Raw genomic sequence first — 19,415 nt, forward strand, 5'->3', positions numbered from 1 at the left:
CGAGGATTAAAATACATTGTAGGTATAATTATCTGAATAGATATTAGTTTACCATATAATATTCTTTGACTTTTACTTAAAAAAATAACATTCCGGATCCCCAAATTGTAAGAGACTTATAAATACAGTTACAAAGTCAGCTGTCTTTTCCCGTGATTTGGTTCTGTAAACTGGAGGAAAGGACAGGAAAGGACAAATCTTTGAGCTTCCCCAATACAAAAATAATCATTTGTGCCTCTCGGTAACTCTTGGTCCAAAAGATCTCAGATCCTAATATTTTAATAACTCTCCAGACGGGAGAACAAGTCATCTTTGCTTTCACTTCTCTTGGCTCAAATTGCAGCAGGTCATCCTCTCTCCCTGCTTACTCCCCGGTCCTCTGGTGTTGCCCCCACGCTGCTTAATTAGAGTGGATTTAGGTTCTCTGCCCTCAATTCTATACAATAAACACCCCATCCTGTAATATCACAGATTTCCCTATGGAACTCCAGCCCAGCATCCCTCTAATTAAACCTGTTTGGGCCATCATTTTTTTCTGACAGCTCTAAGCTTGATAAAGAAAAATAGGTAAAGACTAGAAGGCATCATCTTGTAAAGCAAGGCTAAAGCAGACGATTTCATTAGAGGAGATCAAACCATTTGCCTCCATCACTTCCTAAGATTACTTTGCTTTGTTAGTTCCCAGACCAGAAATAAGAGTAGAGACTCAGGTGTATCTTTTGTGTTTTTTCATCCCAGGTGAGCCAGGACTTAGTATGTTATGATGAAGGATCATCAGAAAGAGGGAATTGTATCTTGCCGTAGATAAGGAAATTAGAGGTAGCAGATAACAGTGGAAGCATCCCAGCAGATTTAAAAAAAAAAAAAAAGCCTTGTCATCTAGACTGGTTCTCAAACTTTATCATGCATGAGAATCACCTAGAGGGCTTTTTAAAACTGTTTGTTGGGACTCGTCCTAGAGTCTCTGATTGAGTAGATCCAAGATGGGGCCTGAGAGTTTGCATGTCTAATAAATTGCCAGGTGATATTCACACAGCTGGTTCAGGGACCAAACTTTGAGAACTGGTACTACAAAGCAATGCTTCTCAGCCCCAGCTATGTATTATAATACAACCACCTGGGGGAGCTTTCGGAAAGTATTGCCTGGTTCCCACTCTCAGAGATTCTGGCTTAATTGGACTAGGGATAGGCCTGGGCCTCTGGATTTTTAAAAGCATCCCAGAGGATTTCATAGGATACCAATTTTGAGAACCACAGCACAACTAGAAGTTTCCCAGGTGTGCATGCTCTTCCCTCATTCCCAGCTTGGCAACTCAGAAGGAAGATGGATGTATATAAACAAGTCATTATTATAAGCCTTGTTGGACGTAAACAAGTCATTTGGAAGCCAACTGGAACGTAAAGAAAGAATATTTGATCTGCTTGGTATTTCCTGCTGGTTAGGACTGATGACAACTCCAGCTCACAGTGACCCAGTTTGGAATGCTGGGCCCCTGAGCAAAACATCTCCCCTAGAGTCTTCTTTAATTATAAAATAATCAACTCAGTAGTCCCTCCTCACTCCCACAGAGGGGCTCATTGTGTGGATTTCAGCCCAGTGAGGGGAGAAAATAGCAAGCTGCTCCCTGAATGCTATGACTCTTTTGGGGCCCTTAAAGGAAAGGGAACAGGCCATTTGGCCAGGACTTGTTTACAAAGGGCCTCTTTGTTTAATAATAATAAGTTATTATTATTGAAATAATAATCCTCTACAAAAATCCTCTACAAATAATCCTCTACAAAAGAATACTATTTCCTCAAGTCTTAAGTTACTTGTCTTCAGCATGTGGGTTAAAGTTTAGAGAGGTTAGTTAGCCCAGTGGTTCTCAACCCTCACTGCAGATTAGAGTCACCAGGGACACTTATGAAGAGAACCTGTCCTACCCAGGGTGACCAACTAGTCCTGGATTCCTGGGATGTTCTGCATTTTAGCACTGAAAGTCCTACATCCTGGGAACCCCTTAGTCCTGGGCAAATAGGGACAGTTGGCCACCCTGCCCCATCCCAGAGCAATTAAATCAGAACCTCTGGGGGTGGGTCCTGGACATCAGGAAACACCTCTGGGTGCCTTCACATAGAGGGAACTTGGGCTTCCTCCAGATACATGCGATTTCAGGGTCCTTGTTTCAGGACCATTTATACAATTGTGGCATTTCAGATCTCACAGAAGCTGTGTCTTTAGCAAGCACATTATGTACAGTCATCTGAAAATGTTTAGTCTGTGTGGTGAGTGGCATCGTAGGTCCAAGTGCAGAACACACCAAGCACCTCACAAGTGAGCAGTGGAGGGTGTGGCCAGTCCCCTTGGTCCTGTTCAAAGGCACACTGGAGGTCACCTGGGCGACGCTGACAGTCTCGAATAAGGAAAAGCCCTTTTCCATTTTCATGCAGGTTTTAAAAGTGGTGAAAAATCTAAACTGAAAGGAAATAAAGTACAGAGATAGTCAAGTGGGCAAGAGGAAGTATGTCACCCACAAGATGATGGGATGATGTCTTTTCAGCAATAATTTCAGAAATGTTCTTTTGCAAGTCAAAAATGTGATTCTGATGGGAGTAAACCAGCAGGCCTCAGCCAGAGCAACTTTTCCTCAATGTAAGAAATGTCTCATTGCTGGAAAAAATAGAGTATTTGCCTAATTGGCCTGTGTACTGTGTAAAGAGTGCATTACATTCTGTTGTCCATAATCAGCTGGACATACCCCAAATCGACTCCTCCAGAAACCTAACCAGCAGGAATATGGGGCATCCAAAGTATAGGCAGTCAGCACCTACACAGCAAGCAGAGCGTGGAAAAGCAGGCTCTGCCCCCAGGAGTTTAATACACAAATGTCCAAAGAATAGCTGGCCAACCAGTAGGGCAGGAAGCCAAGCAAATGAAGACTTCTGGTGGTTTCTTCCCCTCTGGAATAGTTAGAGAAATAAGCATTTCTACAGAAGAAAGTGAAAAATGAATTTTAATTAGTGGATATCCAATCCCCCGAAAGCTTAATTTAAAAAGTAGATGACGTCTGCCTCTTACGACACACTTTGGTATCCCAGATTTGGATGCTGAGACTTGGAGTGACAACATAGTATAGTGAAAACAGCAATGAACTTGGACATCGAAGATTTCGAGGTGGCTTCCTCAGGTGCCTTCATGGTTTCATCTAGAGCAAAGAGGTTTCAACTTGGCTCACCAATCCCACAGTTCTCCAGTTAGATCCAAGCTTGGCAAAAAGGAATGCCATGGCCCATCAGCCATGAAACACAGTGTAGTGATTACAAACACAGACTCTGGAGCTAGACCTCCTGGGTTAGAATCCCGGCTCACCACTTACTAGCTATGTGATCTCAGGCATATCACTTAACCTCTTTGCCTCACTTTCCTCATCTGAAAACAGGGGTAATAATTCTACCCACCTCATGGTGGTGTTGTGAGGATTAAGTGAGAGAATGCCTAGGAACTGCTTACAACAAAGCCTAGCACATAGATAGGCATGCCCCATTGGTGTTATGTTATTATTCATTACAATGATTTGGCTTATTCAGAATAATACAGAAAAGGAGCTAGATCATGGAAAGTCTTGAAAGCTATGGAAAGGATGATGGAGAAGATTGAAATTGGTTATAAGGAGTAAGGTTTTTCTTAGCAGGAACTGTCTGAAAATGTGCCACCCTGTGGTCCCCATCTTAGTTCATTTTATGTTGCTATCAAGGAATACGGGAGGCTGAGTAATTCATAAAAAGAGATTTATTTAGTTCACATTCTTCAAGCCATACAAGAAGCATGGCACCAACATCTGCTTCTGGGGAGGGCCTCAGGCTGCTTCCACTCCTGGCAGAAGGCAAAGGGGGGCCAGAGCCAGCTTGCACAGAGATCACATGGCAAGAGAGGAAGCAAGAGAGAGGCGGGGCGAGCTGCCAGGCCCTTTTGAACAACAAACTCTTAAGAGAACTAAGAGAGTGAGAACTCATTACTGCACTCACTACTGTGAGGACAGCACCATTCCTGAGGGATCCGCCCCCATGACCCAAACATCTCCCATCAGGCCCCACCTCCAACACTGGGGATCAAATTTCAACATGTGGTTTAGAGGGAACAAACATTCAAACTATAGCATCCTAGCATCCCCCTGCAAGCACATAAAATGCAGTAAGTGCATAGCAAACTCATGATCTTTTCTGTTCTTTTGGCTTTCCTATTTCCACTTATCAACCTACTCGTAATGTACTTAAAACAGTGGCCGGAACATAGAAAGTTGTCAATAAAAGTCAGCTGCTATGGGTGTGGTGGTAGTTGCTTTTAATATTGATACTATCCCTAGTCTGGATAGGAAACAACACCCGACAATACAGAGCGAGTTGGATGAGCTGGGTGGAAATGCTTTGCAAACTAGAAAGCATTTCCCAAAGCTGAGGTATTATTATCCCCCTGCCCCAGTGAAAGTGATTAATTAGACAAATATTTGCAAAGCACAAACCACGAGCTCTATTTGTGCAGAAGGAACTGAAGTGATCAGTGTTACCTTATCTGAGCTTTGATTCTAACAGCCTTTCTTGCAGTCTAGCGAAAAATGACTGGTAGCAGCTTTCCTTGAGGCTGAGATATTTTAACCTGTGTGGGGTCTGTGACGTCTATTGCAATCCCAGCAATTAACCATCGTAATGCTCACTGAATCAGGCAGTTGACATGGCCTTCTTCTTAACAGCCTGTTTATTTAGAAAAGGGAACAATGAAACCCAAGAAATGTGAGGTGCTTGTTTGTGATCAGTGCAACATAAACAAAAGTGTGGTGCAGGAAAGTCCTAGGAGGCAGGTCTGCGAGGGCCCCCAGTCCATGCCCTTCCCCCAGGGGTGGGACAACTCCAGGCTCAGCTTTGCACCAAGCAGCCACTTGACACTGTGCCAGACACTGTCTAGGCAGCTCCCTAAGCCGAGTAATGAGACTTGGTTTATTGGGAACCTTTAATTACCATTCTAATGTACAAACACATTTCTCTCTAGAGATGTTCACACAAGCACAGGCTTTGTTCAGAAGGAAAAGCAAGCTGCTTCCTTTTCCTGGCTGAGAAGACATGGATTCAGGGTGATATTTATCTAGGATTGGTGAAACCCACCCTGCTCCAGCTCTGATACACTCACATTCTTGCTCCCCCTCCAAAGGACCCACCTAGCTAAGTCTCTGATGATGTCTGCAGAGTGACTGTCACCTGGCTTCATTCTGCCTATATGACGTAAATACTGACTGTATTGAGAACATTGTACTAGGTGCTAACAGGATTCACAAAGCAAGAGAAGCACGGATTCATCACTTCCCAGGAGCACTGGGTCTAATCCAGAAAGTGAAAGAAGTCCCTGTGGTCTGACTACCTGAGTGCATTTCTATTTGTGGTTGCTATGAAAGGTTTTCTTGCAAAGGGTAATGGAAAAGGGCAGGAATAATCATAGTAGTAGTAGTTAACATTTACTGGATACCATTTGTCAGATACTGTGCGAAGTCTGCTTCCTGAAATGTCTCTTTTAATCCTCACAAAGATCCATAAGGTAGGAGGTATTTATCGCCATCCCAATTTAACAATAGTTTCCCTAAGATAACGAAGCGATGGAGCTGGAATCTAACCCTGACAGCACTTAACCTCTATGCTGTATGGTCTCAGTTTCTTGACATTCATTCATTCGTTCATCTGACAAACTTTTGAATGACAGTCTGAATGTGCACAGGCATTAGGGACAAAATATTAGAAAAAGCAAAAAAGGAAAAATTGTATCCTTGTTCTCCTGAGCTTACGTTACCCACACACTACATGAGCCACCCCTGTGTGGCAGCCCGGGAGGCGCACTGCTCAGCTCGCCCTTCCCGACAGCCTCCATCAGCTGCATCTCCAGACCAGCTGCAGGTTCACTCTGACCGACACCGTGGGCACCAGAGCCTGGCCATTTCTGTCGGCACTCCCTGATGGGCAGAGTGCTCTGGGGCTCCCCCATCAGCCCGCTGCTGCTTTCTGCAGCTTCTCCTACCCAACCCACCTTCCTGCCCCTCTCCTTTCACAGGTGTCAGCCCTGCATGGTGGTCTGAAGGCCCTTCCCACCCACTCCTGCTACTCTCCCCTTTAATCTCCGCAGTGTTATCCCCGATAAATCTCTTGCACATAAAACTCCATCCTTGGCTGGGCGCGGTGGCTCACGCCTGTAATCCTAGCATTCTGGGAGGCCGAGGTGGGTGGATCCTTTGAGCTCAGGAGTTCGAGACCAGCCTGAGCAAGAGAGAAACCCCGTCTCTACCAGAAATAGAAAGAAATTAATTGGACAGCTAAAAACATATAGAAAAAATTAGCTGGGCATGGTGGCTCATGCCTGTAGTCCCAGCTACTCGGGAGGCTGAGGCAGGAGGATCGCTTGAGCCCAGGAGTTTGAGGTTGCTGTGAGGTAGGCTGATGCCACGGCACTCTAGCCCAGGCAACAGAGCGAAAAAAAAAAAAAAACTCCATCCTGACATTTGCTGAAATGGCTTGCTGTCTGTCGAGAGGACTCAAACTGGGGAGTCCTCTTTTATGCCACATGCCCCGCCTCTGAAATCAGGGAGCCAGACACCTACTGTCCGACCACAGCCTCTCCTCCTGCTTGCTTGTTCGCTCAACCTCTCCCCATCTGGTCTGATCGTCACCTGCTCAGGTCTTCCTGCTCTGTCACCTGCCTACTTTTCCCCTTCCTGTCTTTACTTCCCGCTCTGTTTGGCTTAGTTAGCACCACAGTCCTTCAGTTTCATCATTTAGTGGGTGCAATCGGAATTTTGGAGGGACAGTTATTTGCTGTGAGGTACCCTCCACCCTCCCCCACACTGCAGGACATTTAGCATCCCTGGCTCCTGCCCATTAAATTCCAATAGTGCTCCCTGTCATTGTGACCACCCAAAGCAGCCCTGTCTGCTCCCAGACACCATAGCAGGGTGGTACCACCGCCCTGCCCCCTGCCATTGAGAATGTCTGGTTCCCTTGCCCACTGTCCTTCCATCACAGCTGCCTGAAGACACCCCAGGCCTGGATGACTGGAGCTCACCACCTGCTCCCTGGCTACGAGCAGGTGCCCGAGCATGGCCAGGCACAATCTCGCAGTTGGACAGATGGATTCCGCTGTCAATTCCTGGTCATTATTCCCAAGCAGGTCCCCAATGCTGATGGCAATCTAGTGAGTTTGCTCTTTCATTCTCCAGGGTGACTGTTATGACCTTTCCCACTCTCCTGAAGTCTTTGACCCTCAGCCCCCTACATCCAGAAAGGAACTTTGTCTATTTGCTGCACAACGAGAGTAAATACCATCAGCCCATGTCTCCTCACCTTCCTGTCCACAGCGGCTAATCCCTGAAGCATCTGCTCCCTCTGCCTCATCCTTCCTTGCAGGGCCGTGCAAGAGGTGTCCTTTCCTCAGAACCATCTCCCCCATCTAAACCCCACCTGCTCCTACATTTTCGCAGCCATTAGGGTACGTGAGCATTCCCTCGCCTCACCTTCCCTCTCCCCTAAGTCTCCTGACTTCATCTCATCATCCTTCAACCACGTGCCTCTTTCTCCCACATAAAAGAATTCATTGTTTAGATAAAACATGTAATACCACTTCACATGACACCTCACTAATGTCTCATCATGACGGGGTGACTTAGCCTGAGTGAGGATTTAAAAAAGAACAAACTCCCCTCCTTTCATCCTTCGTCACCTCCAGGGATGGCCAAACCTCTTTTAAAGATCACCTCCCCTCATGGAATCTATTTCCTTATCTCTCCCTCACTCCTGCATCCTTCTAATCTGAACCCCATTGTCATTAACCTGCTCTCTCCAAGGTTACCAAAGACCAGATTCCGCAGACACGTTCAGTCCTCAGCTTGCCTAACCTCCTGGCAGCATTTGCCATGTTAATCCATTCTTGTGAAACCACTTTCTACCTCCGGCTTTTATGACACCAGCACCTCCTGGTTTTCCTCCTACATTTTGGCCATATTCCTCTGAAGGCCAGCTTGCATTTCTAACCATCTAATATTAAAAATTGATGTTTTCAAAGCTTATGTCCCAGATCCTCCTTTCCTCTTACTCTTCCACTTCTTTCTTGGCACTATCCCCAGGACACTCTCATCCATCACAATCTGTACACTAACAACTCCCTTCTTACCTCCAGACCCATCTCCTCTGAGTGTCATCCACATATTTGCATCTGAATGTCTTGCACGTTCTACAAACTCACTACTTCTCTATCTGTTAAATTTCAGTTTCCGATGACATAATCCATTCTAGATATTTTAAGCAGAAAAGGGCTTCTATAGGGAATTGCATGCTTAAAAATTATAGAAAGACTGGAAAAGGCCCTAGGCTATGTGTCCAGGAATGGACCAAACACCCCAAACACCAATGCAGAATCAACTCTCTAGGGGAAGTGCTATCTTTGTCACAGACAGGAAGTTGAGGAATTAGCAACATGCTGTCCCAAGTTGGGACTAGCTCTGATGCAGACGGCAGGTAGCTATGGCCAGAACTGCTGGATCTAGAGTCATTTCCACCTGCTATTAACAGATTTGATCTGCAGAGTGGATGCTCTGGGCTCTGCTGCCTGCTTCTCCACTTGCGTTAGTTCTGAATTCGAGACTTATGTGAGTGTAGCTGACTGATGGACCTAAACCATATTCTAAACCTGAATTGTAAGAGAGTGTGGGTGATGTCATTTTTTGGCTCTATAGCATAGGATGGGTCCAGTGAGCCAATCTACAATATCCCTCACAGCATCTAATAGCTCATCATTTCCCCAACAGACGGCTTCTCTCCTAATGTCCCTATTTCCGTAGATTGCACCCTCTCCACCCAGTTGGTCAAGTCTGAAACTGGGAGTGATGTCCCTGCCTCATGCTCCTCTGATCCATACCCAGGTCACACCAGTTCTACCCCCAAATATCTTTTGATTCCATCACTTCTCTTTCCCGTGCCTCAGTCACATCCCTCCCAAACTACACACCAGCCTCTTAACCAGTCTTCCTGCAACCATCTTTGTCCTTTTCTAAGGCATTCCCCACAAGACAGCCAGAGCAATCTTAGTAAAATATAAACATGAACATGATACTTCTTTGCTTAGAAACCTCAATGGCTCATTGAACCTGTGTCCTCCGCTCTGGTTATCACCAAGAGGACAGGGTCTTACCAACAGCCGTATGCAGCCCCAGAGCCTAACACAGTGCTTGGTACAGAATAAATATTATCATTATTGTGTCAAAAGATCTTGCCCTTTTCTAGCCAAACAGACCAATCCTCATCTAGTGATCAGCAAGGTTGCTTTCTGCCTGGTTGTAAGCAGTAACTTTGCAAGAGGAGCACATTCAACAGTATTCAACAGTATGAATCAGATTGCATCTTGTTGGGACAAGTTACTTCCCCAAGATAAAGTCACCTCTTACAGATAGATGCACATATTGTGCTTAAAAAAAAGTTTGAGAAAGGTGGAGGATTCAACTTTTCTTCTTGCCCTCCTATCTTCCCTTGTTCTTGCCAATACTCATTCTCTCTCTTATCCTTCTCTTCCTACTCTTTTCTTTTCCATTCCACTTGGCCTCTTTTCTCTCCCCCACCCACATTCCTTCTCATTTAATCTCCATGTTGTTGCAAACCTAATGGAAACCTGCAGGGCCCTCCCGCTGGCTCTGCTCTCCATGAACCAGGGATTTCCATGTCAACACTTGCACCAGATGCGCGAGGATTAACTTAGTGTCTCCTCTGGAAGGTGCTCTCCTTCCTCCCAGAAGCTGTTTTTGTCTGGAACTTTTAACCCGTATCGTAAGATTTCACTCAGAGCCAGGATTCCGTCAGCCCCTTGCAGCTTTGCACTATTGTGACAGTTTCTCTCTGACAGTGATGTTTGCAAAGTCTTTTAATAATCTCAAAGCATACTCCTGGAATCAGATTCAGAATGTCCCTGGAGGAATGAAAAGGCTGTGAACAGGCTTCAGAAGGAAACAGCAACTTTATTCCAGGCATTTTCACTTTTATTTACCATTAAAATTGCACCGCATCCACATCCCTGCGGTAGCTCACAGACGTGGACCAAGGAATATCCTCAGGGTGTTCATCAGCCTCCTGTGAGGAATCACACCTGTCCCTTCTTCATGTCACCCCTTGGGCTCTGGCTTGGATGTTGTACCAGGAGGAGGTGAGCGCAAGCACAGCAGCTAAAGGACGTCAAAGGGTCCTGTTTTTCTGCCTATTATCTACCTGCATGGAGGATGATCCTCGTGGCTAAGAGGAACCCGTCCTGCAGCTACAAAGGAACATCTTGGTCCTTAATGACTTCCTTGCTCCACTTCTTGTAGCAGGGAGCCTTGTGCCATGAGCAGAGCTGTCATGTATTTTTTTGAGCGTGTGTCCATTTAAGGATATGTGCAGTTTCATGATCTTTTTTTTTTCTGGGACACACCTATTAACTTGCTGAGGTAGTTTATTCATGCATTTACTCCTGATTTCATTCATTCATTTGACAAACACTTACTGAGTACTTACTATGAGCTCTGCTTTAGGAATCCATTGATACATAGCACAGGTTTGGAGTCAAATGGGCTTTGGGCATTGGACTTGAAACCCAGCTCTACCCCTTAATGCCTGGCAAGTTGGACAAGGCCTTGGGCCTTACTCAGCATACATAAATTAGAGATGTCACAGAGCTATGAAAATCAAATGACATAATACTACTCTGTTTCTGTTTTTCACAAATGTGGTGGGGTTGGCAGAAAGGACCTCAGAGTGACCTACCAGGCCCTATGCAATCTGGCCTCTTAACCTCTGACCTCAGCACTGCTGCCCTCCCCTCCTCCCTCCTCTGCAGCTCATCGGGCGGTGCTGGGCCCCACACACTCCAGGCCTGCCTTTCCTCTCTCCACCCTCGCTAGCCGAGTAGCACACTTCCTCACCTCTCTCAATGACACCTCACTGGGATCTTCTCTGACCACCATGGTGGGTATCAATAGAACAATGACTCTCCAAAGATGCCCATGCCCTAATCCCCAGAAGCTCTGAATATGTTCCCTCACATGGAAACGGTGCTCTGCTGTTGGAATTAAATTAAGGATCTTGACATGGAAGAATAGCCTGGATTATCCAGGTGTGCCTAATATACCCACAAGGGTCTTTACACAAGGGTCTTATACCCCACAAGAGTGAGGCAGGAGGATCAGAGTCAGAGAAGGAGATGCGGCAGTGGAAACAACATCAGAGAGAAATTGGAAGATGCCACACCTCTGGCTTTGAAGACAGAGGAAGGGGCCTTGAGCCAAGGAATGTGGGCAGCTCCCAGATGCTAGAAGAGTCAAGGGAATGGATTTTCTCCTAAATTTTCCAGAAGGAGCATAGCCCTGTCGACACCTCGATTTTAGGACTTCTGACTTCCAGAAGAGCAAGATAATACATTTGTGTTGTTTAAGCACTAAATTTATGGTAATTTGTTTCAGCAGTGCTAGGAAACTAACGCACCATCCTACATAAACCTGTGTCATTCTTACCTTCTCTGACCCTCTCCTTTGTTCCTTGTTCCTTATTGATCTATTTCATTTTTCTCTCTTGACTGATTTCGTTTTTCCCAATAGCCTTTGTTGCTATCTATGGTTATTTTTATATTTCTCATGTTTATTTGTTTATCGTGTCTCTCCTGTCACAAAAACATAAGCCAAGAAGCCAGGATTCTACTTCATGTACTCCTATATCGCTGGGCCTAGAACACTGCCTGGCACACAGCAAGAGCTCAATAAATGTGTGTTGAATTAATGAATTAGTGACCCTCCCCTCCTTCCCTACATGTCTGAAATATTGGAAATGAAGGAACTTGACTCTTGCCTGATACTGTATTAATAAGTTTAATTAATGTAACAGCAATTCAATACCTTGTACTGCAGATGACACTGGCAAAGCCCCTCTGCTGTGCTGCCAGATTCCCGAGCTGGGCCATGTCCATTAATGGCTGAAAGGATGGATTCCTCCTGTAAACCCCTGTGCCTCCCTTTTCCCCCACCTGACTGAGGCCTGGAGTCCTTACTGGTCATCTCAGCAGTGAGTCAGACCAGACATTTAAATGCTGCTGAATTTTATCCAAACTCATCTATAGAAAGGGAGTTTATATCTGCATCTGCTGACAACTTCTTATTCTTCCTTTCTCTAGACTATTTTTCAGAAGAATAATAGCTTACATCTACTGGGGGCTTAGTGCTTAAGCTGTCCTAAGTGCTTTACATGGATAAATTTATTTAATCCTCACACCAAGGAGGAAGGGGGCTCCTACTGGTCCCTGTTTTACAGGTGAGAAAACCGAGTAGGAGAGAAAAAAACTAAGTTACCCACAGTCACTGGGAAGGGAACTTCCCTACTGATTTCCACTCCTGCCTGTTCTTTCGGGCACACCCTGGCAGACCACTTCCTCTCTCTCCAGCCAGCCCACAGACCCACTCCCATGCATCCCCTGGGGCTCTAAGGGGATTGCTAAATAACACCCCTCTCTTCGGTGCTCCAATGCAGAGCTGTCTTACTCCGTTTGGGCTGCTGTAAGAAAATACCATAAACTGGGTAGCTCGTAAACAACAGAAATTTATTTCTTACGGTTCTGGAGGCTGGCAAGTCCAAGGTCAAGGCAGATTCGGTATCTGGTGAGGGCCTGGTTCATAGATGGCTGTCTTATCGCCGCATCCTCATGTGGTGGAAGGGGTGAGGGGGTTTCACTGGGGCCTTTTTTATAAAGGCACTAATGCCATTCATGAGGGCTCTGCCCACATGACCTAATCACCTCCTAATGGCCCCACCTCCAAACCATCATCTTGGGGGTTAAGATTCAAGATCTGAATTTGGGGGAGACACAAGCATTCAGATGTTTAATTAGTCCTTAATTAGGAAGGACTAATTAAGACAGAGAGAATCAGATAGATGGAGGTCAAAATTTCAGCTTCATCCTGATGACTTCCGGGTTGGAGGATGTGGCTATGGTATAAGCGACCAAAGAGTCCTGCAAAAACTTTCAGTCATCCCACTCCCTGACCCTGCTCCACAGCCTACACTTTGGGACACTCCACATGTAAGAAAACTCTGGTCTTCAGACCTTGCACATGTACCCAGGATTACTGCTTCCTCCTGGACAGAGACAGGGAGAGAACAGAAAAGGCCGGCACTCCAGGTTTTCGTCTTTGAACAGCACTACCCGACTGTGTTCATTTCTTGAGGCTGCTGTAACAAAACTGGGTGGCTGAAAACAACAGAAACATATTCCCTCGGAGTTCTGGGGTCCAGAAATCCAAAATCAAGGTGCCAGCAGGACCACAAGCCCTTGTTCAGCTTCTGGTCACTGTCAGCATTTCTTGGCTTGTGGCTGCATCACCCTAGACTCTGCCTCTGTGGCCACAATGCCTTCTGTGTGTCTTCTCCTCTGTGTGGCTTTCTCAAATCTCCCACCACCTCTCTCATAAGGACACTTGCAATGGTATTTGGGTCCCACCTAGATAATCCAGGGTACCTTCCTGTTACAGACTGAATTATGTCCCCTCAAAATTCATATATTGAAGCCTGCCCTCTGCCCCCATGAGACTGTATTTGGAGATAAGGAATCTAAAGAGGTAACTAAGTTTAAATAAGGTTATTAGGGTGGGGCTTTAATCCCATAGGACTGGTGTCCTTATAAGGAGAAGGGACACCAGGGTGCCTTGCACAGAGGCAAGGCCATGTGAGGACATAGTGAGAATATGGCCATCTGCAAACCAAAGAGAGAGGTCTCGAGAGAAACCAGCCTTGTCAGCACCTTGATCTTGGACTTCAGCCTCCAGAATTGCGAGGAAATAAATTTCTGTTATTTAAGCCACCCAGGTTGTAGTATTTTGTTATAGAAGTCCTAGTAGACAAATAATACCTCCTTATCTCAGAATCCTTAATTCAATCACATCTGCAAAAAACCCTTTCCCAAATAAGGTAACATTGAAAAGGCCCAGGGATTGGGACTCAATATCTTTAGGTTGTTATTTTTCAACCCACACTAGACACCACAGACAAAGTCAGTTATCTCATTTCTCCTCCAGGGGTGGGATGGATATGGAGAGCAGCAAAAGGTGAGGGCTGAGGTTACATGCTGACCTCGCCTTGGTCCCGGGAAACATGGGCGGTGAGTAGTGCACGTGCCCATCAATGCTTCCTGCAAACCACTGGTACACCTAAAGTTTTCTGTCTGTTCATGTTCCCTTTGGAAAGCTCCTAACCTGATGCCTGACCATAGCGGTGCTCAGTAAATGATAATTCCCCTCCTCTCCCTGAGCAAGCCCATTCCCCCAAATCTGCTGTGAACTAGATCCACTTTCTCCACGGTGTGAGCAACCACTCCCCATCTTTAGCGTGCAGGCCCTGGCCACCAAATAACAAAAGTGGAGGTGGGAAGACCCAGAATATTAAGGTGAAAAATAACCAGGGCTAGGCCTTCCCTCCAGCAGGATCAACTGCCGAGTCAGCAAAGACATTTTTTGGTTTTTTAAAATTTTTTATCTTATTTTATTTTATTTTTCTGAACCTGATACTTGGCATTGTGCCGTGGACAGTAAGTCAGACAGACACGGTCACAGCCTATAGCGGCCAAAAATCTAAGACAGACAGTATTGATCTGCACAGGCGCTGTAAGAACGGGGCAGTAGCTGTCGCGCATTAACAAGGAGAGACTTGTGGCAAGCTTGTGCTTGCAATACCCAAAGCACAGATTAAGTAGAAATTGGCTTGAAGTGAGTTTCTGGGAGGTTTATATATTGCACAGGGAATGAGTTTCTTCCTGGGGTAGGGGCTGAAATCGAGAGTGGAATTGATTATTATTTCTGCCCCAGCACCTCAGTATCCTTTCTCTAATACCGCCTTCCAAAGTAGTCCATACAGTTCTTGGAGAAATTAATAAACCATATTTTTGAGTATCTGTTATGAGCAAAGCACTATGCAAGCTAGAAAACACCAAGAAATACTGACTTAGAAACCAACAAGAGGTGCCGGTCCCCTGCGTTGGTGTCATCTGGGCCAGTGGCCAACCTGCTCGCCACGTGCCCAGCACCAGAGACAACAAATCCAGACATCAGTCTTATGTGTAAATCTCAGGGCATTACCTAAGTTATTTCTGCCCATGAATTAGGTAGTATCATCCCCACCTTAAAGATGAGGCTGGGAGATTCAGAAGGATGATCACTAACATTTATTGAGCTCTTATTACGTGGTGAGCAATTTGAGTACATCACATCAGGTCACTGCATGGTAGAGCAGAGGCTAAGGGGACAGGCTCAGGGAGCCAGACTGCCCGCTTCCAATCCCAGCTGTACCCCTTGACAGTGGGGTGATCGCGGGCAAGTTACTTCCCATGTGCTTAGTTGCATTGTTGGAAAATGGGATAATAATACTACCTAGGTTGTAGAATTGTGAAAAGGACTGAAGGAGTGAGTACAGATAAAGCACTTACAAGCACTTATACATGGCAGGCACTTGGTGTAGGCTAGTAATCTCATGTGCTAGGTATTTTACGGAAGAGGCAGCTGAGGCTTTGGGAGGTTTATTAATCACAGATAATAAGAGGAGGAGGGACCTGGGAGACACCACTGCCTCTCTCACAGCTAACACGTGGGACAGCCAAGACTCACACTCAGGTTCCACTGTGCCATACAGAAACGCCCTGACCAGTGTCCCACGAATTGTCTTTGACAGAACTGGGATTAGAACCCAGGCTAGCTAAGTTCCATTCTTCAAATTCCACATCTCAAATCCCCTTCTTATCTCGGCCCACTTGGGCTCCCGTTTGCAGCTGGTGTCTTCCCTCTAATGAGACCATCCTAGCATGGTGAGCCCTGGAGGCCCTGGTTATTTTTTTATTTTTCTGAGACGGAGTCTCACTTTGTCACCTTGGCTAGAGTGCAGTGGCCTCATCATAGCTCACTGCAACCTCAAACTCCGGACTCATGCTATCCTCCTGCCTCAGCCTCCCATGTAGGTGGGACTACAGGAGCATGCCACCATGCCCGGCTAATTTTTCTAATTTTTTTAGTAGAGGCAGGGTGTCACTCTTGCTCAGGCTGGTTTCAAACTCCTGAGCTCAAGCGATCTTCCTGCCTTGGCCTCCCAGAATGCTAGGATTACAGATGTGAGCCACTACGCCCGACTAAATCCCTGGTTCTAACCATATGAATAACCAGCACCCTTGGAACCAAAGCTGGCACCAGAGTCCTTGGGGACCTGTTCTAACTTTCTGAAGGTCAGTTTTGATGTTTTTAAAATACCAACTACTTTGAAAATTTCTGTATGCAAAACATGGTACTAAATATTTTTTAATATACAGAAAAATAAGACAGGTACTTGCTCTCAAATGTGTTAGCTAATGAAGGAAATAGGCAAGTACACAAATAACACAGAAGTGTGAACAAGGTTGGAATGAGACGAGGAAGGGGCTAGGCCAACCCCACCACGGGCTCCTAGCAGTGCCATGGGATGAGTGGGGGGTGTCGCAGAGCCTCCCCGGCCTGGGGAGTGGGAAACAGGCTGCTTTGCAATTCCATTCCTGTCCACTGAAGTGCTAGAGCATTCTGGAACCACTGGGGACCTCCCTGTAAGGCTTCTGAGTGACTTCAAGGACGCTGGGGTCACAGAACAACCCCATTTGGCAGATGGCAGAAACTGCCTCAGGGAAGGAGAAAGGCTGTCTCTGATGCCAAGCCAGAGATAGAAAACATTTTCTCTGAGTTAGAGAAAGGGAGGCATGCCCTGTTTGGAAGTGGCAGATGGACCCAATATTCCAGTACTTACTAATCATTTGTAGGTCATAGTCCCTTTGAACTGTGGACCAGTGCTGCAGAATAAAGAACGTGGGCTCATGCAACACATGGCATAGCTGCTGTGGTTTCTCAGATGCTTTGGAAGCCATCTATAGATTCCCAGTGGGTCCATAAACCCTGGGTTTAAAATCTCCACTTGTGGTGACTTTTTAAAATAGCTGCCAATGGAGGATTCTTAGGGCAGCAAAAGTACTCTGCATGATACTATAATAGTGGACAAATGTCATTATACATTCCCACAGAATGTACAGCATCAGGAGTGAACCCTAACATCAGCTGTGAACTTTGGGTGGTGATGTGTCAGCGTAGGTATGTCAGTTGTAACAAATACACCATCTGATGGGGGTTGTTAGCAATAGAGGAGGCTCTGCAAGCATAAGGGGCAGGAAGTTTAAGGGAAATCTCTGTACCTTTCTCTCAATTTTGCTTTGCACCTAAATCTGCTACAAAAAATGAAATCTACTTTTTAAAAAGTAGCTGCAAATTCTTTAATACTCCTCCCATACAAAGATGAGGTCTATGTCCCTTGTCTTGAATCTGGGCAAGCTTATGACTACTTCTACGAATAAAGCATGGCTTCCAAAGCTAGTCTGTAAAAGGCCATACAACTTCTACCTGGTTCACTTAGAATGCTCACTTTGGGGCTGCTTCCTCTCAGAACCCAGCTCCATGCCAGCTGGAGGGGCCATTGTAGGCACTGTATAGACAGGCTCAGCAGATCCCAGTTGCTATGGATTGAATTGCATTCCCCGCCTACCCCCAAATGTTGACGTCCTAGTCCCCAGTGTCTGTGATTGTGCCCTTATTTAAAGACAGGGTCTTTGCAGATGATCAAGTGAAGATAAGGTCATTAGGGTAGGCCCTAGTCCAATATGACCGATGTCCTTCAGAAAGGGAAATTTGGACACACAGACACACACACACACACAGAATATCACATAGAAATGAAGGCAGAGATCAGGGTAATGTATCTATACGCCAAGGAGTGCCAAAGATTGCCAGCCAACTACCAAGAGATAAGAGAGAGGCATGGAACAGATTGTTCCTCCTTGCCCTTGGAAGAAACCAACATTTCCAATATCTTGATCTTAGACTTCCATCTTCCCGCACTGTGAGACAGTGAGTTTCTGTTGTTTTAAGCCACCCAGTGGTACTATATTATGAAAGCCCTTAGGAAAACCAATTCATTCTTGGAGTTATCCCTGCCCAGGTGCCAGGGGAAGTGAAGAAACCATCTCGGAAGTGCATCCTCCACCACCCAGGCATTTGAGTCCCCTGTAGCCATTCAGGTCTTCCTAGCTGAGGCCATAGAAGGGTAGGGGAGAGGTATGTCATTGCTACTGTGCCCTGATTGAATTTCTGACCCACAGAATCTGTGAGCTAATAAAATGGTTGTTTTAGGCCACTCAGTGTAGGGTTGTTTGTTACACAGCAATGGTTAACCGGAATACTACTTAAAACTCAGATCTGTGACTAATCTAAATTTTGTCCTCTTCCTTCCTTATCTGAAAAAGGGACTTGCCTGATAAATAATGTAACTAAATGTCCATGGAAATGGCGTCATGGAACCTGAGAATTTGAAGGAAGCTTGATACGTTTCAGTAAAAACAAATTACCCACAGTCCCAACTTTACTCAAATCAAACAGCTTTCATTTTTCCTTTCAATCCTTGTACATACACAATTTGCACATAGTTTATTCAAGATTCATTCAATGTAGTTAGAATCAGAGTAGACGTAATTTTGGAATCTGCTTTTTCAACTTGCAATTTATCATAGCATTTTCCATGTTGTTGTATAGTCCTTGTACTATTTTAGTTGGCTGCAAAAATTTTCACAAGTGATTGTACTGTAATTTACTCAATCATTGTCTTTTTGACCAACCTAAAAATTTTGATGCAAATCTTAACTGCGACATTTTAATTTTTGTTCTAAATCAAGGGTCAGCAAACTATGACCTGCAAGCCAAATCCACTCATCCTGTTTTGCTACTGTCTGTGAGCTAATAATAATTTTTAAAGTTTTAAATGGCTGGAAAATTTTTGAAGGAATAATATTTCACAACACTAGAAAATTATATGAAATTCAAAATTCAGTGATAATAAATAAAGTTTTATTGGAACACAGCCATGTGCATTCATTTCCATGCTGTCTGTCACTGCTTTCACACTGCAGTGGCTGAGCTGAGCGGTTAGGACAGAGACCATATGGCCCACAGAGCCTGAAATATTTACTATCTGGCCCTTTATAGAAAACATTTGCCAACCCCTGTTCTAAATTTACAATAAACCACTCCCCTCAGCATTCCTTTCCAAGTTCACGGTTTTTTGTTTTTTTTTGTTTACCTTACCAGGAATCTCTTTTGCTTATCTTTCTAACAATGATTGTTAACTTATTCAACAATGATTTGCTAAATATCTGCCCTTTGCTGAGTATTAGTCCTTCCCAGAGACTGTAGAGGACAGATAGCTCAATAAGACAAAAGTCCTTGCTTCCAAGGAGTCTACAGTCTGGCAGGACATTCCAGGCAGAGACATGCTAAGAATACTGCAGATTCAAAAGT

This window comes from Propithecus coquereli, unplaced genomic scaffold (assembly GCF_000956105.1).
Source record: "Propithecus coquereli isolate 6110/MARCELLA unplaced genomic scaffold, Pcoq_1.0 Scaffold194, whole genome shotgun sequence".
NCBI classification, from domain to species: domain Eukaryota; kingdom Metazoa; phylum Chordata; class Mammalia; order Primates; family Indriidae; genus Propithecus; species Propithecus coquereli.